The 27,961-nt window shown below is 39.9% G+C and overlaps 1 pseudogene; it reads right to left on the reverse strand.

Moving 5' to 3' along the window:
- Positions 1 to 27,943, reverse strand: LOC131838330 (RAD51-associated protein 1-like; annotated as a pseudogene).
- Positions 27,944 to 27,961: the final 18 nt, after the last annotated feature.

Below are 27,961 nucleotides of genomic sequence, written 5' to 3' on the forward strand. Positions count from 1 at the left end.
TCAGCCACTAGCAGCATTTGGATGCAAAGGTTTCACTTGTGCTAATCTGGACAAGCCAAGGCAGAGACTCTGATTTGGAGACTTAACAGACACCCCTGCCAGTGGGCTCCTGCTGCTGTTGCTGCTGCTGCTGCTTCCAGACAGCGCTGGTGGCATCTACTTGTGTTTTCTGCTTCCAGCTTCAGCTGGAAGGTTTGCATATTTGTAGTGGTTTCCAAATGGCCTCTTCACTGATAAAGCCTTTTTTGGTGAAAGCTGAGATTCTGATTTCAGGGCAGCTGGAGCAGAGTCTCTTGAAATCACTTCCAAAGTATCACGTTTGGATTTAGGTTTCTTCTCCTTTTTTTTTCAACTGGGGATTTTACCTTCACTTCTTTCTTTTTAATTTCTTCCACTTTTTTTCTCCCAGAGTGAAGTTTGCATCATCATCTTCACTCTCCCTAAAATCAGACTCATCCTCAGACTCTCCACCAGAGGTTCAGAGTCATCAGCACTACCACCATCACTGCCTTCCAAAAGAATCTTCCTCTGTTGTACCACAGCTTTTGATGCTGCTTTTCTTTTCCCTTGAGCACTGCACACATCATCTTCCTCGGTAAGCTTATCCAAATCTAAATCATCACTGGCTACACTGCAATCGGAGAGATGGGGAGCCTTAGTCATTGTCCCAATTTCGCTGCTGCCACATTTTTTTTGGTGCTTGTATCTTGAGCCTCTCCCATATCAATGGTGACCGCTGGAAGTTCCTTCACTGATAAAGCTAGTGCCACTTCTAAGTCTGGCTGGTAGAGTTCGTTCCCTAAAGCCATCCTTTTTTAGGGGTTTTCTCTTGTAGTGGGATATGTTCTTTCTGGAGATTCTTCAATTTAGGTTTCCTTGTTTCTAGTATTAACTCTTTTGGTGTTGTTCTGGGCTTCTTATTCAAAGGTGTGGTTGCGGAAACAAAGTCATCATCGCTGCCAGAATTTTCAACTGTGAGTAACTGACTAGTTTCTTATGCCTCAGGGGGGCACCATGGCCCCCTCCAAGACTGAAAATTCACAGTGTTCAAGCTCTTGTTAGAAGCAGTGGTGGTTTCTGGGTCTGCTACTCTTTAACTATAGAATCATAGGTCAATTAATCAGTGTTCCTGAACCACAGATGACTAATTAATAAAATAATAGGCTGTAACAGCACATCTACTTCGTGATGCTATTGTAATGACTATATAAGTAATAAATGTCAAGCACATAATATAGGGCCTAGCACACAGTAGAACTCTCAACAAATGCTTTTCTCTGCATTCCCTTAACACAGAATTTGTAAAAAGAAAAAAAAATCCACAAAAATCCTACCTGATTACAAAGTCTTCTTCAGAAGTCTTATTCACTGTAAAGAAAAAAGCAAAATACATTTAAAATCAACAACAGAGAAATACAGACTATTCAAAGTCTAAGACTGATGTTGTGTTAAAAAGTATTCTTTGGGACCATACCTGGTAACCACACTGGAGTGAATATTAATTATACTATTGGTAGGCAGTTAACTCGCTAAGAAATCTTACTTTCTCCTCTACATTTACCAAATGGAAGAAAAGAATGGTATTTATCAGAATTTGATACCTACAAGTGGATGTTTATAATGACCATAATTTTAACCAAACCCTTGAGACTGACAGAAAATGGTGTCATTAGCAGAATCATCATCATAGACTGACAATGTCAGGATTCTTCTGGATTCTTCAGGACTTTCACTATGAGGCACAGTTAAAATACACTATACTTATTTCGCTGTAACACAACAGAACTTCTCCAGATCTCCAGCAGGGGCTGTTAAGTTTGGGGTGAAACACCTCATCACAAAGTTTGGTCTACAGCCACTCTACTTTGCAGCATGGCAAAACATAGCAAACAGACTCTCTCTGGCCTTATTTCCAATTGCAAGGTAAGTATGAAAGCTTTTAGTGATTTTAATGATTCTGGTTCTCTTAAGATGACCTATTTTCATTGCTGGAGAGTCTATCTGGATCCACCTCTTAGACCAGAATGGTACCAGTGATTTGGCTAGGTAGCAGGATATGATTCCCCACTATGTGACAAACATCTGTAGAAATCACACTTTTTCAGTCTGTAAGGCATATGTCATCAATCCTACACTGATGAACATAACAAAGGACAAAGATTATCTTGAATCACTATATTCAATTACCTCGGAAGTTTAATTTTTAAAAAATTCAAGAAGATATCCACTGTATGATTGCAACTATATGACATTCTGGTAAAAGTAAAACTTTTTAAGTTAGGAGTTAAGGGTTGCAGCAAGGGGAACAGGCACAGCACAGAGAAATTTTAAGGCAGTGAAACTATTCTATGTGATACCACATGATAGATACATGTCATCACACATTTGTTAAAACCCATAGAATGTAAAACACCAAGAATGAACCCTGATGTAAATTATAGACTGTGGACAATAAAGATAAGCTAATATAAATATAACAATGTACCACTGTGGTTCAAGATGTTGACAACAAGGAAGGCTACGTGTGTAGAGGAACATGCGGTAAATGGAAACTCTCTGTACTTTCTGCTATATTGTGCAATAAACTTGAAAATGCTGTAAAAAATAATATTTATTGTGAAGGAAAAAAACAAAAGGTATCCATTGAGACTGCTAAGTGTTGGTACAAACCAGGTGATTTATCAAGTACTTATTACTTGATTTCCTTCTGGGAACCAGAATTTTGATATATGCTAGGGAGAAGATGCCTACATGATTATCACTTAAAGAAAATTTCAGGCACTGAGTATCTATAAGATTCTTGTATTGGCAGCAACATCTCACACGAGTTGTCATGATTTGATGCTGGAGGAATTAAGCACACCCATAGGCAGAGGATTCTTAGAAGCCTGCACTTGGCTTCCTCTAGACTTCACTCCAGGCACCTTTTCTCTGCTGATTTTGCTTTGTATCATTTCACCGTAATAAACCACAGGCATGCGTACAAATATGCTGAGATGTGTGAGTTCCTCCAGTGAATAACCAAACCTGGTTGTCATTTTGGGAGCCTCTAATACCAATGCATTATATGCAATTTTTATGATTAAGGTTGATGTTTTAAGACACGATTACAGTTAGAATGTTAATTCATAGAACACCTTTCCTTGAATCTGTTTTTCTTAGTATTTGCCTGGGAGACTGCTGTATTTCTATATCCATTTGAATAAAGGCATAAAAGGAATAGATGAAATAATGTCAGAAAATAATGTGAAACAAGCAACAATTGTATTTTAATTGGGAAAAAAAAAGAGAATTCTGATGATTACCAATATGTCCTACAGTATAAAAGTTCCTATAAAAAAACTAAAAGGTCACATAAATTTTCTGCAACTAAATAGGGCTTAATTCACTTCTATTGTAGTTATGAATCGATAAGGTAACTGGGATAATTATAGAAAAATATATAACTATCATACACAGTATAATAACACACTATTGGTTATAGAGTTTTTTTGTTTCCACTCATTTTCTTAATTTCTTATAGAATTAGAAACAGTTCACCTATTAAAGGCAGTTGTTGACAAACTGCTCAAAAACTCAGAAATACTACAGTCAAAATGTGGGATGAGTTATCCACTCCAGCCTGAAAATAGTGGTTTTGATCATTAGAGATCAACAGAACTCATTTGGGGGAAAACAAAGTGAGTTATCTTATATACATAGGTGATTAAAAACTTGTAAATCTAATTGGCCACATATTCTTGTTAAGGCACAGTTTACCAAATTCTGAAAAAATACAAAAGCATGTCACATTAAAATTTCCGATAATCCAGAAAATGCTTTCAATCTTGGCTAAATATCATCACTACCTCTGTCACTGTGGTACAGGTACAAAGAAGTTTACCATAAGAAACAACAAAATATGAAATACATTTTAGATGGGTAGCCTGTTACCTTTGAAGGAAATATACATATGGTAGAAATATGTTCCAATAGTGATAGATTCCAAGACAGTTTTCCTTAGTGCTTTCTTTACAGATGAAATTCTTTGGGACTTCATCAAAATCAAAAGCTTCTGCACAGCAAAGGAAACAGTCAAAAAAACAAAGAGGCAACCCATGGAATGGGAGAAGATATTTGCAAATGACAGTAAAGACAAAAGGTTGATATCCAGGATCTATAATGAACTCCTCAAACTCAACACACAAAAAACAGACAATCATATCAAAAAATGGGCAGAAGATATGAACAGAGACTTCTCCAATGAAGACATACAAATGGCTATCAGATACATGAAAAAATGCTCATCATCACTAGTCATCAGGGAGATTCAAATTAAAACCACATTAAGATATCACCTTACACCAGTTAGAATGGCCAAAATTAACAAGACAGGAAACAACATGTGTTGGAGGGGATGTGGAGAAAGGGGAACCCTCTTCCACTGTTGGTGGGAATGCAAGGTGGTGCAGCCTCTTTGGAGAACAGTGTGGAGATTCCTCAAGAAATTAAAAATAGAACTTCCCTATGACCCTGCAATTGCACTACTGGGTATTTATCCCAAAGATACAGATGTCGTGAAAAGAAGAGACATCTATACCCCAATGTTTACAGCAGCAATGGCCACCACGGTCGCCAAACTGTGGAAAGAACCAAGATGCCCTTCAACAGACGAATAGATAAGGAAGATGTCGTTCACATACACTATGGAGTATTATGCCTCCATCAGAAAGGATGAATACCCAAGTTTTGTAGCAACATGGACGGGACTGGAAGAGATTATGCTGAGTGAAATAAGTCAAGCTCAGAGAGTCAATTATCATATGGTTTCACTTATTTGTGGAGCATAACAAATAGCATGGAGGACATGGGGAGTTAGAGAGGAGAAGGGAGTTGGGGGAAATTGGAAGGGGGGATGAACAATGAGAGACTATGGACTCTAAAAAACAATCTGAGGGGTTTGAAGTGGCGGGGAGGTGTAGAGGTTGGGGTACCAGGTAGTGGGTATTATAGAGGGCACAGATTGCATGGAGCACTGGGTGTGGTGCAAAAATAATGAATACTGTTTTTCTGAAAATAAATAAAAAATAAATTTAAAAAAATGAGCAGTAAAAGTAGAGATATCAGAAGAAGGCAAATGAAAGAGGATGGATAGAGACAGCACTAACAAAAATAGTCCAGTACTGACATTTTTTACTGACACAGAATCCCTGGCAAGTGAGAACGAGTATAAGTCAGCATATCACCTTATATTTCCAACTTGATATTATACTAATTTTCTGCAATAAAATACTTAGAAGGGGTCAGTTTCTCCCAAACTGCTGGTCTGTGTAAAATATTTCTGATCAAAATTTAAAACTGTCAAAATACAGCTGCATCGTGATTCCATTTCAGAGATAGGGCCTGACAGTGACTCCTGCCTATTGCTTCCAGATTGTGGCCCTAGTATTCATCCAGGAGAATGTCCCAGGGACTTGAAGAAAAGATCAAGTACCTCTAAACAAAAAAGGTAAGAAAGAAAACACTTTTCCTCACACTTGAACCCTAGGTTTTGACAATTATGGGAAAATGTTGGCCAGTCTACTCACCAGGCTAGACCCATTTCCCCTTGACCCTGTCCAGGTAGATACTGCAGTTAGAAAAGTTAGGGAAGACCTTACTTGATGTGTTATTTTTCCATATTTGGACACAGAATGTACCAGTCACATAAATAACAGACCTTACAACTCAAAAATGGTTCTTTTACCATTTTTGGTAAGAACTTTTAAAAGTTAAATCCAACTTTTTTTAGTGATTTTATTTGATACAATTAATACTCCATGAATTTTTTTTTCAAAATTTTCAATAACATTTCCTCTAATTCCTCATCCTAAGATTCCCCAGCCACTTCTCAGTCTTCTCTACCAAGTCTTACACCTCCATCCACACTTTATATATTGGTATTCCCAGGCTTTGTTCACTGGCCTTCGTCTATTTCTATATGTTTTCCATCATGGACAAGCTCAATTTTTGTCCAAGCTATGACTTTGCCTAATAATTCTAATTCTAAATAAGCACCTCCAAACTTGATGCTCTATCTCCAGCTAGAAACTCCTAGTATTCAATTATCCAATTACTAAAAATATACTACATGGATATTCCATCAAATTCAACATATACAGAAAATACCTGGTCATCCCTATTCCCACTGCACTCCGATAAAAAGTCCTACTCATTCTTCATGGCCAGTTTAAATGTTAGTGCACAACCTGGAAATGTATGACTCTTCTAAGATTTCTTCCTCCCCCTCCCCTTTTTTAAGATTTTATTTATTTATTTGACAGAGAGACACAGAGAGAGAGGGAACACAAGCAGGGGGAGTGGGAGAGTGAGAAGCAGGCTTCCCATGGAGCAGGGACCCCAATGTGGGGTTTTATCCCAGGACCTTGGGATCATGACCTGAGCTGAAGGCGGCTACTAAATAACTGAGCCACCCAGGCATTCCCCTCTCTCCTCTTTCTACATTCAATAATCATGAAACTGTATTAACTATACTTCTTTTCTCTCATTGCTTTATATTTCCCCTGCCACTGCCCTACACAAACATGAGCTCCTAACTGATGACTTCCAGAAGAAAAAAAAAAAAAGCCACCAACTAATATTGTTATTTCTTAAATGAATAAAAAGTTTCTAAGCAAAACAAATGAGAAAGGGGGCACCTACGTGACTCAGCTAAGCATCTGCCTTCACCTCAAGTCATGGTCTCAGGGTCCTGGGATCAAGCCCCATACCAGGCTCCCTGCTCAATGGGGATTCTGCTTCTCCCTCTCCTTCTGCCCCTCTGCCCCACTTGTGCTCTCTCTCAAATAAATAAAATCTTTTGAAAAGTTTTAAATTTTTAAAAAATCAGAAAGATAAGGCCTAGAAAAAGAACAACATTGTAAATTGAATAAATTGAGCCTCATGACTTTTTCAGTATAGAGGAGTGAACATTTCATAATGGACTGATACTAGACTAAGGAAATATAAGCGTCCTTTATCTTCCAGTATCTTTACATTTTTTTTTCCAATCTATTCTCCACATGAGGGGTGACCAAACTATGGCCACAGGCCAAGTCAGACCAGTCACGTGCCTGTGCCCCCATAAAACTTTATTTACAGAACCAGATGGTTGGCTCTTGCTATTCACCTACATATTGCTACAGCTGATTTCACACTATAGTGGTATTTGTAGTTGAAAAACCACAGGGCCTAAAATATTCACTGTCTGGACCTTTAGAGAAAAAGCTTGGTGATCACTATTTTGTGCCACAACCAGAAGGCCCTAATTCAAATCTAATCTTATTACCCTTCTGCTTCACATTCTCCAGTGAGTCTCTGCATCAAGTACTGCTGGCTCCCTCCCCAATAACCATGCCATAGTCTTCATTCTTGCTGGAAAACCACAACTTTATTTGGATATTTATTGTCCCAAACACAAAGAAGGTGGCTTTAGCCCAGCTTCAAAAGGAAAAAGGATTATTCTAAGCTAATCACAGTACCTGGTTTACCAGTGGCTGGTTTAGGAATAAGCATGTGATATAACCAAGCTTATGAGATGTTAGAGGAAAGTTGCTGCAAGCCGCTGAGTTTTTTTCCTATTTAAAAGAAACATATAGGGGTGCCTGGGTGGCTCAGTTGTTAAGCGTCAGCCTTCGGCTCGGGTCATGATTCGAGGGTCCTGGGATCCAGCCCCACATCAGGCTCTCTGCTCAGCAAGAGGCCTGCTTCTCCCTCTGCCACTTCCCCCTGCTTGTATTCCCTCTCTGTCTGTCTCTCTTTGTCAAATAAATAAACAATATATTTTAAAAAAAGAAAAGAAACATATAAAGAAAAACAGTCCTTCCAGTCAATGGATATTGTCATGTGAGAATATGCCTCTAACTGTTGCTAATTAGCCAATCAGGAAAGGGCATAGAAAATATTGCCAACCTCACAGCTAAAAAGAGACAACTGGGATCCTGGAGACATCACTGATCCATCAAAACGATTCTGGTTCCTACTGTTTTAGTCACTGTTTTGTTTGGTTTGCTTTTTTTTAGATTTATTTATTTGAGAGAGAGTGAACGCTTACTAGAGAGAGTGCACGAATCGGAGAATGGCAGAGGAAGAGAATTATCAAGCAGACTCCATGCTGAGCACGGAGCCCTGTGGGATGTTGGGCTTGATCTCATGACCCATGAGACTGTGAGACCTGAGCTGAAACTAAGAGTCAATGCATAATGAATAAGCCACCCAGGTGGGCCCGTTTTAGTCACTATTATAAGTCACCTGTTATTTGCAGCTAAAAGCATTTGATCTGATAAATTTCCCAAGGTCTAAAGGGTAAGATCTACACCTTTCCATGGTACTGAAAAACTTTCATTAGCTTGCCTTAGCTAAGTATTCACTCATTCCAACCATTCCCATAGCACATTTTCTGCACCAGCAAAACTGAACTTCTCCTAAGTGCTCCGAAGTTCATTCATACATCTGAGCGTCCGCACTGCTGTTCCCTCTGCAAAACATGTAATCTTGATGGACGTTCTTCCTGCCAAACATGGTTCTTCTGCTTATTTACCTGGCAAACTTACTACTCAGTCTGCATACTATCGACTTACATATTAAATACCAATAAAAACATAACAATGAGAATTATAAACATTAGGGGACTCTGGCACATACTAAGCATGGAATAAACTAAATAATAAAAATAAAATAGTGAAAATAGAGTAAATAATAAAAATGACAATGATAATAACAAACTTCTGGAGGGCAAGGATTGTGTTTTTTGAATGTGTTTATTCTACATCAGAGTAACAGTAGCTAAAAGACACTTGATAGTTATTTGCTAAGTGAACAAATGAAAATGCGTAAATTGCAAAACCAAACCAACCTACAGTTTTCTTTGATAAAAGTCTACTAAATTAAATGTTTCTTCATACATTTCAGATTGTACAATGCACTAGGTGCCACATCTAGGAAGCAATGGTAGCCTTTTTGTTATTGTGAACCATTTTTGTGCTTTTATTATAATCTGTTGAGCCTCAGTTGCCCCACTTGAATTTTTATTATGATAATCTCTTTACTAATGGCTACAGAGTATCTTGTTCTAACAAAATTACACTATCCTGGGGCGCCTGGGTGGCTCAGTGGGTTAAAGCCTCTGCCTTTGGCTCGGGTCATGATCCCAGGGTCCTGGGATTGAGCCCTGCATTGGGCTCTCTGCTCAGCAAGGAGCCTGCTTCCCTTCCTCTCTCTGCCTGCCTCTCTGCCTACCTGTGATTTCTCTCTGTCAAATAAATAAATAAAATCTTTTTTAAAAATTACACTATCATGACAATTATGCAACAAACAGAAGAAAACATTGTTCTAATAAAGTCAACATATCTCATTCTCTTTTACTAATGAGAAATTACTAAATAGTTGTTAAAGGTGAGATCTTGTTGGTACAACAATATGTAAAACAACCTATGCTCCTCAAGGCGTTTCTTTTCTGATTTCTGTACCATAGACAGTTATCTTTAAAGAAAAAAAAAAAAACCACAGTCTCACTGGTATTGCTGCATACTAGCTAAGTTTTCCAGTTCGTATTTTTTGCCATTTCTTTACGGTACCAGGAATATATTGTAGAGTTCCCAGTTTTAAGGATAGCTCCTTTTTTAATGAGACAAATCAGTATGTAATAATATTTACTAAATGTAATCCACTTGTAAAAATTAAAAGATCCATTTTCATAACAAGTTCAATTTGTTTTAATATGCTTAAAGAGGAAGTATGAAACATACTAACTTAAAATCTTTCTCTTATTTACACAAAGATACAAGGGATTTTAGGGGTCATGACTATAATAATGAATTTCTTTTCAGACAATAATGCCTTATATTTTAAATTGCCTACAATTAAATTCTTTATTGTTATTGTTCACACTGAGGTACTTTTTTTTTTTTTTTAATTATGTTCAGTAGCCAGCATACACTACATCGTAAGTTTCGGTTGTAGTGTTCAATGATTAATTAGCTGTGTATAACACCGAGTGTCATCACAACACGTGCCCTCCTTAATACTCATCACCCAGTTCCCCCATACCCCAAGCCCCTCCCTTTCATAACCCTCAGTTTATTTCCTGGAGTCCGGTCTCTCTCATGGCTTTGTTCCTATTGTTCATGACAGTATTTAAATTCTTAAATAATTCTGAATACTGGACTATAAAGAAAGATACTAATGCCCTTCAAGGGATGAATGGATAAGGAAGATGTGGTCCATATACACTATGGAGTATTATGCCTCCATCAGAAAGGAAGAATACCCAACTTTTGTAGCAACATGGACGGGACTGGAAGAGATTATGCTGAGTGAAATAAGTCAAGCAGAGCTTATTTGTGGAGCATAACAAATAGCATGGAGGACATGGGGAGATAGAGAGGAGAAGGGAGTTGGGGGAAATTGGAAGGGGAGGTGAGCCATGAGAGAATATAGAATCTGAAAAACAATCTGGTGGATAATCTTTTTAATGTGCTGTTGGATCCTATTTGCTAGGATCTTGTTGAGAATCTTAGCACCCGTAATCATCAGTGATATCGGTCTGAAATTCTCCTTTTTGGTGGGGTCTTTGCCAGCTTTGGGAGTCAGGTTAATGCTGGCTTAAAGACAGTCTCTTCAATAAATGGTGCTGGGAGGGATGCCTGGGTGGCTCAGTTGGTTAAGCAGCTGCCTTCGGCTCAGGTCATGATCCCAGCATCCTGGGATTGAGTCCCACATTGGGCTCCTTGCTCAACAGGGAACCTGCTTCTACCTCTGCCTCTGCCTGCCATTCTCTCTGCCTGTGCTTGCTCTCTCTCCCTCTCTCTCTCTCTCTGATAAATAAATTAAAATCTTTTAAAAAATTAAAAAAATAAAAAATAAAATAAATGGTGCTGCGAAAATTGGACAGCTATATGTAGAGGAATGAAACTCAACCATTCTCTTACATCATACACAAAGATAACCTCGAAGTGGATAGAAGACCTCAACATGAGACAGGAATCCATCAGAATCCTAGAGGAGAACATAGGCAGTAACCACTTAAACACTGGCCACAGCAACTTCTTTAAAGATATGTCTCCAAAGGCAAAGGAAACAAAAGTGCAAATGAAATTTTGGGACCTCATTAAAATCAAAAGCTTCTGCACAGCAAAGAAAACAGTCAACAAAACAGAGAGGCAGCCCACGGAATGGGAGAAGATATTTGCAAATGACAGTACCCAGGATCTATAAAGAACTTCTCAAACTCAACACACACAAAACAGATAACCATATCAAAAACTGGGCAGAAGACTGAACAGACACTTCTCCAATGAAGACATACAGATGGCTATCAGACACATGAAAAAGTGTTCATCATCACTAGCCATCAGGGAGATTTAAATTAAAACCACATTGAGATACCACCTTACACCAGTTAGAATGGCCAAAATTAGCAAGATAAGAAACAACGTGTGTTGGAGAGCATGTGGAGGAAGGGGAACCTTCTTCCACTGTTGGTGGGAATGCAAGTTGGTGCAGCTACTTTGCAGAACAGTGTGCAGTTTCCTTAAGAAATTAAAAATATAGCTTCCCTATGACCCTGCAATTGCACTACTGGGTATTTACCCCAAAGATACACATGTAGTGAAAATAAGGGCCATCTGTACCCCAACGTTCATAGCAGAAATGGCCACGGTCATCAAACTGTGGAAAGAACCAAGATGCCCTTCAATGGATGAATGGATAAAGAAGAAGTGGTCCATATTCACTACGGAGTATTATGCCTCCATCAGAAAGGATGAATACCCACCTTTTGTAGCAACATGGATGGGACTAGAAGAGATTACGCCAAGTGAAATTGGTCAAGCAGAGAGAGTCAGTTATCATATGGTTTCACTTATTTGTGGAGCATAACAAATAACATGGAAGGCATGGGGAGATGGAGAGGAGAAGGGAGTTGAGGGAAATTGGAGGAGGAGATGTACCACGAGAGACTATGGAATCTGAAAAACAATCTGAGGGTTTTGAAGGTGCAGGGGGTGGGAGGTTGGGGGATCCAGGTGGTGGGTATTATGGAAGACACGTATTGCATGGACCACTGGGTGGGGTGCTTACACAATGAATTATGTTACACTGAAAAGAAATTTAAAAAATAATAGAAAGATATTAAGAAAGGAAAAAAAAAAATAAGGGCCCCTGGGTGGCTCAGTTGGGTAAGCATCTGCCTTCAGCTCAGGTCAAGATCCCTGGACCCTGGGATTGAGTCCTACATTGGGCTCCCTGCTCAGTGAGAAATAAGCTTCTCCCTGTCCCTCTGCCTGTGTTCTCTCACTTTTTCTCTATCTGTGTCACATAAGTAAAATCAAGAGGTGGGAGAGAGAAAGAGAAAGAATGCAAGAAAGTGAACTTAACAATTTACATTTACGGTTTTATTTTTTTCCCCACTATTCTTTCATTTTCAAAATTTTTTAATATGACTTCATCTATGTGACCACGAAAAGTACTTCACTCAGAAAAGTCTTACCTGGATTGTTATTTTGCGAAAAATTTTTAAGTCTTTCTTCTGTATGTTTGGCAATTATTTGGTGATTGCTACATATAAGAAGGGTGATAAACAATGTTACTATTTTAATACTGATATGAAAAACATTTACCAAATATATCAAATTCATAAGTGTATTTGAAATAATATCAGAGCTAATATCAAAACTTAAATTACCCTATATACTTAAAGTAAGGTGAACTAGTCATAAAGTAGTAATTTAGCAATTCGTAGTGTTAGCTTGCCATAATGGAACATGTTGTGAACTCAGTGGTCCTAACTATAATCACAGCTATTTGCTCTTGGAGGAGCCACTTCTCTCTGTCTCCAAGTCTTCCTCTATAAAACAGGCATCTTACTGCCTTATTTCACAATGTTGTTAAGAGGATTTAATGAAATATTATACCCAAACATGGCCTCTAGGGAAAGGTGATGCCCACCACTCTGGGAAGGTCAGTATGACACCTTTCATCACCTCATAAGAAAAGGCGCTCTGCGGGATTTAAATCAGGCTTGAGATACAGGCCTAGTAACAAAGGAGAAAGGAAAGTCCAGGCTCTTCCTGTAGCATTATTTGAACCTCTTTAACAGCTTAGAAGGGTCCCAACTATCATCTGCTAGCAGGATAGACAAGCAAAATCCTCAAGCGGATTATGAAGGTCTGCACTAACATATGGGCTTCATGTAAGGCTTTTGAGTGTGAAGGGAAGGGTGTGTGTGGCTAAAGCCAGGGGGCCTGGTGGCCAGAACAGGGTGCTGGTGCCTTGGAATAGCAGCTGAGCATATAAGCATATGTCATAAACTAAAAAATGTTGTAACTTTGAAGTCTCATTGTGGGTCACCATGAAGACCAGAGAATGCAGATCAGCAAGGTCTTCCTGGGAGCAAAGGTCAATCATAACCAGACTACAGGGGAAAAAAATTGCCTTCTAGAGGATAGGTCTGTATAAAAAGTTATTTGCAGGTGTGTCTGGGTGGCTCAGTCATTTAAGCGTCTGCCTTCAGCTCCGTCATGATCTTGGGGTCCTGGAATTGAGCCCCACGTCTGGCTCCCTACTCAAACCCTCCCTCTGCTCATGCTCATGCTCTTGTTCTCTCTCTCTCTTTCAAAAAATTAATTCTTTTTTTTTCTTTCTTTCTCTTTTAAAGATATTTATTTATTTATTTATTTGAGAGAGAGAATGAGAGAGGGAGAGAGAGAACATGAGAGAGGGGAGGGTCAGAAGGAGAAGCAGACTCCCCTCTGAGCAGGGAGCCCACCTGTGGGACTCAATCCTGGGACCTCAGGATCATGACATGAGCCAAAGACAGTCGCTTAACCAACTGAGTCACCAAGGCACCACACAGCAATATTGCAGCAATAGAATCAAAGGAAACAAAGGAATGATAAGAATGTCCTTTTCCTTCCAAATGACTTGAGAAAGAGGATGGTCTCTTTGGTCTTAGGGAACTCCTTAGGTTCTTGGAAAATTCAAAGGGGAAAGGAGATAACCGTCAAGGGAAAGGATAGGATTTTCTACTAAACTGAGCATCTCAGGACCCAAGTAACTAGTTGGGCGGGGGGGGGGGGGGGGAGGTGATGTTGGGACACCTAGGTGGCTCACTTGGCACTTGGTTAAGCATCTGCATTCAGCTCGGGTCACAGTCTTGGGGTCCTGGGATTGAGCCCCACGTCAGGCTCCCTGCTCAGCAGGGAATCTGCTTCTTCCTCTGTCCCTACTCTGCCCCTCTCTGAAATAATTATGACTGAAATCTACAAAGAAAGGAAAGGAGGAGAGGGAGGGAGGAGAGGGAGGAAGGGAGGGAGGCAGGAAGGAGTAAACACACAAATGTAACATTCTTTGTACCCCATGCATACAGTTATCCTTGGAATGAAACAGATACAGTTAGGATCCCTAAAGATAAAGGTCTCGATAGTTCTGAGATAAAAAAAAAAAAAAAAAAAACCCGCACTCATTTCTAATGCTGACTAGTCTAGCCTTTGTCTTGGTTTCTGGCAAGTGACATGGGCTAACTCACTGCAGCCCCAAAATTGCCGGAATCAAACTACGAACGCTCATCTGTTACATAAGAACTAAGAGTTCAATTATTTTAAACTTCACTTTAGTAATAACTAACATTTTAATGTAAACACTTACCCATCAGATCCACTAAAAAGAGCATAGTCTCCTGCCGTCCATCCACGTTTATCACGAGAAGAGGTATTAACACCTTGCTGAAGAAGAAGCCTGACTATATCTGGAGATTTAGAAGGTGCAGCATGCATGAGGGCTGTTCTAAAATAACAGAGACATAACTTCACCCTTAGGAACTTAGGGTTATCTAAAAAGCAAATTTCATATACTTTACCAGGTTAATATCTTTCCTGTCAGTACAGAATTGACCATTAACAACTTCAAGTGTTTGTTTTTGTAAATTACCTCCATGGCCAAAATTAAAAGACAAAAAAGAAGCCTCTTGTCCCACCTGGGTATGATAGTAGAAGTTGCTAAAGTCATTTGATGAACAAGAAACTATGCTGAGGTCACTTAACTGAATGAGTGAATATTTTAAAAAAGAATTCCCCATAAGCTGATTCAGTGTACTTCCAAGCCTTCTAGAGGACAGGTCTGTATAAAAAGTTATTTGCAGGGGTGCCTGGGTGGTTCAGTGGGTTAAGCCTCTGCCTTCAGCTCAGGTCATGATCTTAGGGTCCTGGGATCGAGCCCCACATTGGTCTCTCTGCTCAGTGTGGAGCCTGCCTTCCCTCCCTCTCTGCCTGCCTCTCTGGCTACTTGTGATCTCTGTCAAATAAATAAATAAAATCTTTAAAAAAAAAAAGTTATTTGCAGGGGTGCTTGGGTGGCTCAGTCATTTAAACATCTGCCTTCAGCTCAGTCATGAAATTGGGGTCCTAGAAGTGAGCCCCACATCTGGTTTCCTGCTCTAACCCCTTCCCCTGCTCATGCTCGCTCCCTCTCTCTCTCTCTCTCTCTCAAAAAAAAAAAAAAAATCTTTAAAAATAAAAAAATAAAAAAACAAAAAATCTACATTCAGGCTTAAAATAACAGCATTCATACTAACAGTAATAAAAGAGTCATAGTTGCAGTTAATGGTACTAAAATAAGCATGGTTAGGCACTAAATTAAATACTATATATATATATATATATATATATATATATATATATATATATGATATTATTTACACACAACAACCCTTGAAGGATATATTATCCTCCTTTTCATATCAGAGAACGTATCTGATCATGATAAGTAATGTTTCCAGAGTCACATACCCAGCAAGTAGGAAAGGAATTAAACCTAGTCTTGTGTCTATCTAAAGTCCATCTCTTTTCTCTTTATCATCAACCTATGATTTGTCCTCACAAAAAGAAAAATCTCTTCGATTAAAGTTATATTTCATCCTTCTACCCTTACCAATGGAAACTATATATATATATATATATATATATATAATGAAAAAGGATGATAAGCCCACCCTATCTGGTAATAGTAATTAATAATCACTTAGGGGTCATCTAACATCAGTATTCTTTACAAAAAAATTTAAAGCAAGGAGTCATCCAAAAGATAAAACAACTCCTATTTATGTTTAATATGCATCTTTTAAGGAAAATGTATATGAAGTAGAAGTTTCTAAAAAATACTATAAAAGGGTTAAGAATTTTAATATTGTGTCATAGAATAAAAGGAGTCCACACTTTATAATAAAACTAATATGAAACCCTTTTAGCTAACATAAAGTCATATGGCAGAAAAAAAAGACTGCAGATCACATCAGTCAATAATATGAAAGAATATAAATTTCGTGTATACTGTTCTTCATGTTGCCCCATCAGAATAATTGATTTCTGCCTAACTGATGACATGTCGACATTTTTCACTATGTAATTATAAATTAATCCTCTTCTTATTAAGTTAATCTTTCTGACTTAATTATTACCACCCTAGAACAATATAAGGTTAAAAAAAAAAACAACTACTGTACCTTTTAAACTTATCAACCACATGTACATCTGCTTTTTCTCTAATTAACAAGTCCACCATTTTGTGGTTGTTTTCATTTACAGCAAGTAAAAACGGTGTGAATTCGACCTGTAAAAGTGTAAAACCAATTTATAATTTACAAAATTACATATTTCCATACTGAATTTTAAAACCTATAAAGGATCCTCTAACCTTAAACACATACATAAGTACTCTCAACCCCCCACCTTCCCCAGCCCTCAGTCTTCCCCACCCCCTCACACCGCCCCTACCTTTCCCCCCACCCCCATCCCCACCCCCTCTTTCACCAGCTGCTCCTTCTCTTGGCAATAGCCCTCCTCAGGGGACCTGGGCAGCTCAATCTGAGGGTCTGCCTTCAGCTCAGGTCCCGAGCCCAGGTTTCTGGGATCCAGCCTCACGTCAGGCTCCCTGCTCAGTGGGGAGTCAGCTTCTCCTTTTCCCTCTTCCCCACCCCTCTGCTCACGTCTCTCTCCCACTCTCACTCTCTCAAATAAATAAATATTTTTGAAGAAAATAAAATAAATTAAATTAAGTTAAATAGCCCTCCTCCACCTCTTCAACAGATTAACTGTAGTCATTCTCCAAATCTTACTTCAAACATTGACCGGTTCCAAGAATCTCGGCTTCTATCACAGCATTTACCACTGTATACTCCACTTATTTTATTGCACCCATCGAAACCAAGAGCTTCTTGAGGGAAGGGACTATATTTTATCTCTGTATCTCCAAACTCTAAAACATAGCCGTAAAAGCTTAAAGTATTTTTACTGAGTTAACAACCTAAATGATTATCTCCGGAGCAGTGTTTCTTAAATTATATTCCAAAGAACATATATTTGCTGGAAGGTGAGGATTGTGCCTCAATAGAAAGATTCAATGATCCTCGATGTTTGAGAAATATTACAGAACTGCACATTATCTCTAGCACAAAAGAAATCGGTTTAAATTTGCTTATCCCCATTTGACAATACTTTCATGGCAAACATTAACATTTCAGAATTAGAGTTTCAGGGATACAGTGTTGAGAGCTTTCCAGTAAAGGTTAAGCTTTTCTCCAGGTTATACCAACATGCTTGATTCTCTTCTATCAATGGTATCAGGATCCCAGATGTCAACATAAAGCGCTCTTGCTCCAAATGGGTCACTAAGGAGATGGACTCTGAATTAAATGAGCAGCTGTGGGGCATCTGGGTGGATCAGTCAGTTAAGTGTCTGCCTTTGGCTCAGGTCCTGTTCTTGGGGTCCTGGGATCTGGCCTTGCATCAGGCTCCCCTATTTTTCCCTCTCCCTATGCCCTTCCTCCCTACTCAAGTGTATTCACGCTCACGTTCTCTCTCAAATACATAAGATATTTCTTTAAAAAATGTTCATTAAAGTGAAATCTTAAAACTTCGAATAACTAACTTGACAGGTTACAGCACTGTTAGCCAAAGCCGGCCTCTTTCAAAACTTGAAGAAAACCAACACTTGGGTCAACAAAAACTTAATAACTATAATCAATTGTAGATAATTGCTGCATTTAAGAATGAAAATGTATCAAAGACTAGTATTAATATCAACTGAATCTTAGAAACTTAGATAAACTTCCCTATCCCTATAACTAGATCATGGTCTTAGAGCAGAATAAGGCATATTCCATGTAAAATTACTCAGAATTACTACTTGGGTTAGAAGTCAAGACAGAAAAATTCCTGCTATGTGAAGAACAAGCTTCTCTTCTTATAAGTCTGCATATGTGCTTTCTTCCTGCTTTCTTTCTTTAGAGTTCCTAAAAAAATGTATTTCCAAAAAGTAAGCTCAAGAAAAAAAATTAAAAAATAAAAATAAAGTGAAATCTTAGACAATGAAGTTATTTCAAAATATTTTCATTCAGGGAATGCTCGAGATTCTATGTATGAAAAATTGACCCTATCTATGTCAACCAACAGTGCTTCCTTAAGGGCAGTGGTAGGAGGTAAGACATGTCAAAGAAATAACAAATGGTAGAGTGAGTGTGGTCCCCCTCGACTCCCCATGCACAGCTACTACCCCCTGAGGACCTACACAATGCTGAGCAGGAACTACTCTGTGAAATGGGAGACCCCAGTGCGGGACATGGCAGGCAGAGTGGCTATGAGCACAAGTAGATGCCCCTGGAGGATGTCAGGACCCAATCCCCTTGCTCTCATCTTCAGAACCTTGGGGCCTGCAGTGCCTGGGGCCTGCAACCTGCTGCTTTCTCCTCCCACTCGCACTCACCCAAGTTACCCCACTGGGTCATGGTCTCCCACCCCTTCCCAGCAGCACCTGTTTCCTAAGTCCCTGCACAGCACCCAGCCTCCATCATCACCTCACTCCCCTCAGGCCTTCAAGCCTTTGTGGGCTCTGAGCCCACCATCCACTCCCAAACACTAATGGGAAAATTCTCCTTCTGGGGTCGAAGAGTGGCTGGGAAACAGAACTCTGCCCTTTCCATGGGCTTCATCGTTCTCTAGTCCTCCCTGCCCTGGCTTTGGAGTTGTTTCCATGGTATAGGACTTGATGATAGAATTCAGTATTTATTATTTATTACATATATGAATAAATATGTAAATAAATGTTTTGTAGCTAAAAAATTTATATATATATATATATATACATATATATATATATATATATATGTTTTAAAATTTCAAATACTTTATAAATAATGTTGACGTACCTTGTTTCTTGCTTCAATATTTGCATGGTATAAAATCAGCTTCTCTACTATTGATGTGTTCTCACCAGCAACAGCATAGTGGAGCGCAGTATTGCCAAACTTATCCATAAGATCTGGATTAGCACCATGTTCTAAAAGAGTAGTTACACATGCCTCTTCCTGGTATTGTACAGCCTGTCAGTAGTATCCCAAGAAACAGAGTGTAAATTCTGGGAATTTAAAGCAAATATGCTACAACCAATTAGTTACATTTAATTGTAATAAATTTTCATTCTAAGTAATTAAATCAAATCCATCTCAGGCAGACACAGCTGCTACCACACACCTTCATTAGAGGAGTCCTATAGTCTCCATCATAGAGGTCAAGCTTGCATTTCCTCTCTACAAGAAAATCTACCATGTCAGCATGGCCGATGGTACAGGCCAGATGGAGAGGCGTCCTATGAAAGTGAAAGAATGTTTTAGGAAATTATAGTGCACGATTTCAAAACATGCAATTAATTCATGAAATTGTAAACATTAAATAGCATCTTATTCCTTTGACTCAAAAACAAAGATTTCATGTTCTTTTGAAGAAAGTACAATAATTATTAGTGATCATTCACCATACTAATAAAAGAGCAGGCTATCTGATTAGGTAGAGCGTGACCTCAGGATTCAGCTCAACCTGGGATAGGATTTAAACTTAATAGTTATGGTTCAGCCTTATCCTCAATTTCCTCATCAAATAATGGAGATAAAAACAGTTAGCTCATGTTCCCTGCCTTGCTCAGTTTGAAGGTCATGTGACTCTTGATCTCAAGGGTCATGAATTCAAGCCTCATGTTGGCTACAGAGATTACTAAAAACTAATAAAAATAAAGTAAAGAATAGGTATCTCACGAGACCTCGTCACCATGCTTAAATGAGGATCTATGCAAAGTTTGTTACATATTATTATTATGACTATTACTATTGCTACTACTGTACAAATCCCATTAGGTAAAGTGATACAATTATGCCTACTTCTCAGATATGTTTTAAATATTCACAAGAATACTACATATCAATAATTCTAGGAGGCTCATTTTGTCACCTTTTAGTATCTCTGACATTGGAATGTGATTTAGAATTCAAAATGTCTTACAATTATAACTGGCAGAACTTTTTAAGATTCCTTATTGGTATACAAAATGGTGGGGCATCACACAATCAATGTGCCTTACGTTAAATGTAATAATGTTATATACATACAACAGCTCTACTGCAGTTCTAGTCACATGGTTGGCATTTAAATAAATTTTAGTTCTTGAAAGCATTATGTGAAAAGAGGACTAAAATAATGAAGAATTCTTTTTAAGTAATTCTTCACTCTGATTTTCAAGAAACTTAAAGCCAAAGGAAGCTCAGGATTCAAATAAACAGGAACAGTTTTATTTTTGTACATTATGTATTTTATATATATTTTATATATGAAATAATATATATTTTCTATATCTTATACATAAATATATCATATGTTTATATATGATATATTTTCATATACATTATATTAAATAAAAAATGAAAATTTTTTTTCATTTTATTAGATTTATAGATCATATGAAAATCAAAAATTACCAATTATCAATATTAGTATTTAATACCATTATAAATAAATAAATAGCAGGTCTTTCTTCACCACTTATGAATGATTCACCTTTTCCTACTAATATGAAATGTCACCATATTGGGGTGTTTGGCATTTTCTTCTCTGCCCCATTCATTCATCTATCCTTTCAGCCATTAGTAACCGTGTAATTTGTGGAAACTTAAGATACATTTTGATATCTGGAAGGGTATATCTGTCTACTTATAAAAATTTAAGTTTTTATTTTAATTCCAGTTAACATGCAGTGTTATATTACTTTCAGGTGTACACTCTAGTGATTCCAAAAAATTTCTTAATGTCATCACAATGATAAATGAGAGCAGGTTTAACACAAAATTCTTAAAATCATGATGATTTTATTTGCTTTATGGAATGTGGAAGAGTACACATTTTGAGAAATACGTCTTCCTAATCACAAACAGAACCATCTTCCCAATTCAAAATTTCTTTTGACAGCCATTCAGTAAATAACATACATACAAAGAGGACACAGATAAAAATTATATATTGGATTTTATCGAAAGAATTGGTAGCCCAGAAGTTGATCTATTATGGGATTAGACCTTTTTTTATAACATTATCATATAAAAAGATGTCCATTAAAAATAAAATACTAGAGGCGCCTGGGTGGCTCAGTGATTCAGAATCTGCCTTGGGTTCAGGTCCTGATCTCAGGGTCCTAAGATCAAGCCCCACATCGGGCTTTCTGCTGGGGGTGGGGGGCTGCTTCCACCTCTCCCACTCCCTCTGATGTATTCCCTCCCTCTGTATCTCTGTCAATAATAAAATCTTAAAAAATAAAGTGAAATACTGTATATACTTCATTTCTTTTCTGTCACTATTGAAATGTGGTTCAGTCATATCAAAGCTGTCTCTTAAGTGGCCTATACGGGGACTTATGAGTGGGTCCAAAGGCAGCTGAGTATTTTGTTTTGTTGCTCAGCCAGCCTGGGCACCAGACCCCTTGCTGCCCAGCCTCAGGAGGGAAGACCGCCAAGTGCCCTCAGTGACAAGAGGGCATTTACCCCAAAGATACAGATGTAATGAAAAGAAGAGCCATCTGTACCCCAATGTTCAGAGCAGCAATGGCCACGGCTGTCAAACTGTGGAAAGAACCAAGATGCCATTCAACGGATGAATGGATAAGGAAGATGTGGTCCATATACACTATGGAGTATGATGCCTCCATCAGAAAGGATGAATACCTAACTTTTGTAGCAACATGGCTGGGACTGGAAGAGATTATGCTAAGTGAAATAAGTCAAGCTCAGAGAGTCAATTATCATATGGTTTCACTTATTTGTGGAGCATAACAAATATCATGGAGGACATGGGGAGATGGAGAGGAGAAGGGAGTTGGGGGAAATTGGAAGGGGAGGTGAACCATGAGACACTATGGACTCTAAAAAACAATCTGAGGGGTTTGGAGTGGCAGGGGGGTTAGAGGCTGGGGTACCAGGTAGTGGGTGTTATAGAGGGCACAGATTGCATGGAGCACTGGGTGTGGTGCAAAAACAATAAATACTATTATGCTGAAAATAAATAAAAAATAAATTTAAAAAATAACATTAAAAAAAATTCTTGGTTCCTTACCTCTTTCTCTTTTCCCTCTTCCCATTCTAGTTCCTCCTGCATTTACTCCCTGGCATTTAGCACATCCATCAACTACATCCTGAAATATACGTCCTAATTTAGAAACCTGGAACTGCTTGCCTATAAGCTCCTTAAATTTTCATGTCCTCAAATGAGTACCCTGATTTATCTGGCCTACTAAGTTCTTACCTAGTCTCCGAGTAAGAATTAAGTTTCCTGTTTTAGTCTTAGCCCAATTCTCCTCATAGTCTAATTTAGGCCATTTTTGTAAATACTTTAAATCTTCTGAATAGTTCAGTTTTTCTGGTAGGGCTGGAGCCAGAAGTGTAACCAGCTCCTGCACTGTTTTTTGGGGGTGCTTGCTTTGCAGGTTGATCTGCTAATTGGTTTCCTTTTGAAATCAGACCAGTCCCCTTTTAGTGTCCTGGGCAGTGCATAACGGCCACCTCTTTTGAGTCCCAAATAGCTTGGAGGAGAGCCAGTACTACTTCTCTGTTTTTAATTCTTTTCCCTTCTGCTGTTAATAGGCTCCTTTCTTTATGAATAGCCCCATGTATATGGAGAGTAGCAAGGGCTTACCTGCTGTCCATATAGATGTTGGCAGTTTTACCTTTGGCCATCAGCAGTGCAATCAGCTCCGCTTTTTGCACCGATGTTCCATGTGGCAGGGCTGCTGTCCAGAGTTCCTGCTCAGGGGAAACCACCGCAGCCCCTGCATCCCTTTCTCCATTGACCATGTAACTACTCCCATCCGTGAACAGAGTCACCTCTGCATCCAGAAGGTGAATGTCTCTGAGGGCCGGCCTTACTTCTGTGACTCGGGTTAGGACCTCCCCGCAGTCATGTAGGTGGTGAGCCTGTTCTACTGGCAGCAGCGTGGCTGGATTTAGCACCACTGGGGGCCAGAAGCTCACTCTTGTTTCATTGAGGAGGAGGCCCTGATACCCTGTCACTTGGGCGTTCATCACTCATTGGTCTGGTGGATTCTGGAGAGGGCCTTTGGTAGTGTGGGTGGTGGTCAAGATGAGATTTTGACCCAAAGTCAATTTACTTGCATCCTTGACCAGGAGGGCCATGGCAGCAATTCTGCAGATGCAAGGGGGAACCCAGCTGCTACTGGATCTAGTTTCTTGCTAAGATAGGCTACTGGCCTTTGCCAAGCCTCCAGAGTCTGAGTCAACTCCTTTGGCCACCTCTGCTTTTTCATCCACATACAACTGGAAGGGCTTCTGGGATGGCCAATGCTGGGGCACTCAGGAAGTCTGTTTGTAATTCCCAAGATGCTCCTTCTGCCTCAGCCATCCACTCTATCATAGTGAGCCCCCCTTTTGCCAGTTCATAGAGAGGTCAGGCAATCTCCGTAGACTGCAGTATCCACAGCCTACAGTAGCCCACCATCCCAAGAAACTCCCTCACTTGTTGGGACGTGGTGGTGTGGGGGTATTGGGTGATCACCTGTTTCCTGGACTCAGACAGTGAAAGCACTCCCTTGTGGAGATCAAAGCCTAGATAAGTAGCATGGCTCTGACAGAGCTGTGCTTTCTTTGCTGACACCCAATACCCTTTTCCTGCAGAATCTGTAAGAGAGCTCTCATCCCCACGAACATGACTCATAGTCCTCAGTGGCTATTAGCAAGTTATCAACATACTGTAACAGAGTGACTCCCAGGTTAGAGGTTCTATACTCATGCAAATCCTCATGTAGGGCCTCGCTGAAGATAGTGGTTGAATTCTTGAACCCTTGGGGAAGTCCTGTCCATGTGAGTTGGCCTTGAAATCCTTCCTGTGGATTGGGCCACTCAAAAGCAAAGAAGGGGCTGAGACTCCCTTGATAAAGATATGCAGAAATATGCATCTTTGAGATCTAAGATGGTATAAACAGTTCTTTGGGGGCCCAGAAGGTAGAGGAGGGCATAGGGATTAGGCCCCATTGTTTCCTGTAGGGTTTGGAGGAGGCTCCCTTCTCTTGTCTCCTCTGGTTCTGAGACTGGCTCGTAAAGAAGGTATTCATCTACAGCTGCCACAGACATCTGCACAGTTGTACATTTATGTCTTTCTATGCCATTCACCCCTTGTACCGAGACTTCCTCTTCAGATAGTTTTCCCATAGGTTTCAATTGATTTCCCCTCCACTTCAGTTTTTCCTGAGGTTCGGGGAGGGGCTCTGAACCATAGCCCTTTCAGTCTCTGGAGGCCAGCATGGCCATCTACCATTCGGGGCACTCCCTGGCCCAATGCCCTTTTTCCTTACAGTAAGCACACTGATCTGAATCTATGTCTTCCTGCCTGCCTTCTCTGTGCTTAGGCTTTTCCTTCCATTTACCATCCCCTACCTGCCTGATTGTAAAGCCAAGATCTTCCTCCTGTACATCCCTGTTGTTAAACACCTTTTCTACTAGTCCCACTCACTCAGTCACATTCTTCCCTTCAAATCCTTCAATTTTCTGAAGTTTCCTCCCTATATCTGCAGCTGACTGACTGGCAAAAGCAAGATCATCTAAACAAGCTATCATGCAACTTCCCTGACGTTTACCTCAGGTTGTCTAGCTTAGGTAAGCAAGCATTTAAAGACAATCAAATGTAGAATTTAACATCCATAAAGGTGTATTATTAAAACATAATTTTTCTCTCTAAAATAACCCTCATTTCCAGAGATAACCAAATCAGGACTAATTTATTTGAAAAACAAGTCCAGCTTTAACAAACATGGCCTAATTACTTACATAAGCTCTGCAAGAACAGTGAGTGATCATATAAATCTTTTACAATCTGCTTTGCTGGAACTTCTCATAAGGAATCTCTAGGTTGAGCTTATAGTAGCCTCTCCAGGCCAGAAGCCAAGCCACATACTTGCCATCAGACATGCCTGCAATACCTCTCGATTTGGGCGAATTCCTCTTCCTGAGGTACCCAAAGTATCCTGAGGTTCCTGCATCTGCCAGGAAGTTATATCCTTTACTCGCCTGGGGAGGCTGCTGGGAACTCTATAAGCAAGGTCTCAGGCCAACAGTACCAAAGGGCTTTCAGGCTCCAGGTTTTATAATGTCCACCTTAGTTCCTTTAAGCTGTCTAGTCATAGCTGAATCTTTTCAAATATGACATTCCAGTCAAAGCCTTGGTAAAATAACCAGTGTTTCCAATGGTGTCTTGTTACAAGGAGAACCGATTCTTACTGAACTTATGCAAATGACTGATTGCCATGCAAGAAAGAATACTTGCTGAGACCTTTCGGTTTCAGAGGGTTCAGATAGAGAGAAAGAGTTGAATACCTTGATTTGTTTACAAATGACTACTTTTACATCTCTGTAAGTTACAGATAACTTAAGAAAAAGTTTAACAAGCCTGGGAGAGCAAACACTACAGAACCAGTAATGTTTAAAATAAGACAAAACATCAAGAGATACAACATTACAATCTTTCAGTTCATCTAGTCCCATGTTACTAATTCTGGTTTAGTCTGAATGCAGCTTTTACTTCTGGCAATTCTTACCCATTTTAGTTCCAGGATTTTAACATATCAAAGACCTGTATTTGTCCTGAAAGTCTACCCATATGAATTTCCTTTAAGGCGGAAGTCATTTTACAAGAGAATTCTTAGAAGGCAAATTTAAGAATCATTTAAGTACAAAACATGTTCACCAGCAGATTTCAAAAGCACAAAACAGTTCCAACAACCAACGCTCTAGCATTTTATCCCATTTGGTTAAGACCTAGATGTACAACAAATTTAATTCCATTTGTCATTCAAGCAAACCTTCAAGTTTTCACAGTTTCAGGATACCAAAGACTTTGACTTTGAGAGCTACTTTAACAGTTACCCATTAAGACCCTGAGACAGACAATTAACCATCAGTTTAGTAACCTCTTTCTTAACATATTTCATGTTCCACCTGGGCCCACTCCACTTCAGATGCCATGCTCTCCTGCCAGCAAGGGGGAGGGGCTAGGCAGTCCACATCGGGCCATAGAAGACAGGAACTGCCCCAAAACAAAGAGAGTTTCAGCAGCTGCTTGGGAATATTCCTTAAAGTCTCTGTCTCGAGTTAGACTAACCACAGTCGGCTCCAGTTATACCCATTAAAAGTCAGAGTCCCCTCATTCTCTGCTTGCCCCATTTTTTCAAACACAGCAAACAACACAACAGACAACAACAACAACAACAACAACAAAACAAGACAAAGACAACTGCAGGCCCAGTGGTCCTGCCACAGGTGGGGATTTTCTAGGGGGACTCGAAACCCCTGACAGCCTAGGGGGACTCGAACCCCCTGGCTTCCTAGGGGGACTCGAACACCTGGTGACAGCTTAGGGGGACTCAAACCCCCTGACTGCTTATAGGGACTTGAACTCCCTGGCGACCTACCAGTGGAGGGAAGGGGCGTCCCCGCATCCACTCTAGCCCTGGGGAGCATGGCTGCTCCAGCTCCTTCCCGGTGGGCCATACGCTGGAGCTCCACAATCAGACAGACAGGATCCCGTGATCTTACCTCTAGAGGCTATTCCCAGAAATCCTGATGCTGGCTCAGTGCTCATTGTTTGTTCCCGGACAATCCCATAATCAAAGGAATGAGACTGATACAAAGCGAAGGTCAAGCAATGCTTTATTTCGCGCCAAGCATCGAGAATCAAACTGACCGCTCAGGGCTGTCTCTTGCAAAGAGATGAACCCTCCCAGCCTCACAGACTTTTCTAGAGGTCGTTTAGCCGGGCTATACACAGGTGGGCAATGAGATTGTGATACACATAGAAAACTGCACAATCATGCTAGGTCTGCAACACACAGAGAAAACTGCCTGGGCTTTCTCTGTGTGGCCAATTGAATTTCAATTTACCCTAGTAAATATACGGATGGCCAACTGAATTTCAATTTACCCTAGTAGATATATGCGCATCCCACTTATTGGATGTCTTCACCTGGCCTGACCTGCCCTTGTATCTATCTAGGCTTTGCAAGTAATTTCCTCTGGGAGGGGCGGGGTCAATCTAAGTTCACTACATAAACACAAAATGACCCCCTCTGGCTAAGCAGGCCTTTAATGCCTATTACCTTTTCCTCTTGTCTCTTTTATTCACGTTCTTCCCACGCAGTAGCAACTGCTCCATATTCCTTATATCACCCAGGAGAGCAACTTTGTGGATCTTTTTGAGCTCTTTCCGGCGGATGTTATACCGGGGCTGGGTCTCCGTGACTTCCTCCTTGTGAACCCAAGCCATCAAGTCATTCATCCCCTCGATGTCAGAGGCTGGGGATGAGCACACCTTCGCACTCTGAAAACAAAAAAACTTCTTCATTGCAAAGCCTAGAGGCTTTACCACCACTTCACCTTCCGCTTGGCTCTTCGCTGCTTCTAGACACCAACACCAGTGCTAGAGATAAGCCGAACCCACCAGGCAACAGTTAGGAATCTTGGAGCACCTAACAACGGTAACTAGGACGCCAAGCACAAATGCGCATGCGCACCTCTGAATCCGGCGTGGCTGCGCCTGCGCATAAAGGGCAGTGACTAAAGGTGCCCAACGCGCAT

This window comes from Mustela lutreola, chromosome 8 (genome assembly GCF_030435805.1).
Source record: "Mustela lutreola isolate mMusLut2 chromosome 8, mMusLut2.pri, whole genome shotgun sequence".
In the NCBI taxonomy this organism is placed as follows: Eukaryota; Metazoa; Chordata; class Mammalia; order Carnivora; family Mustelidae; genus Mustela; species Mustela lutreola.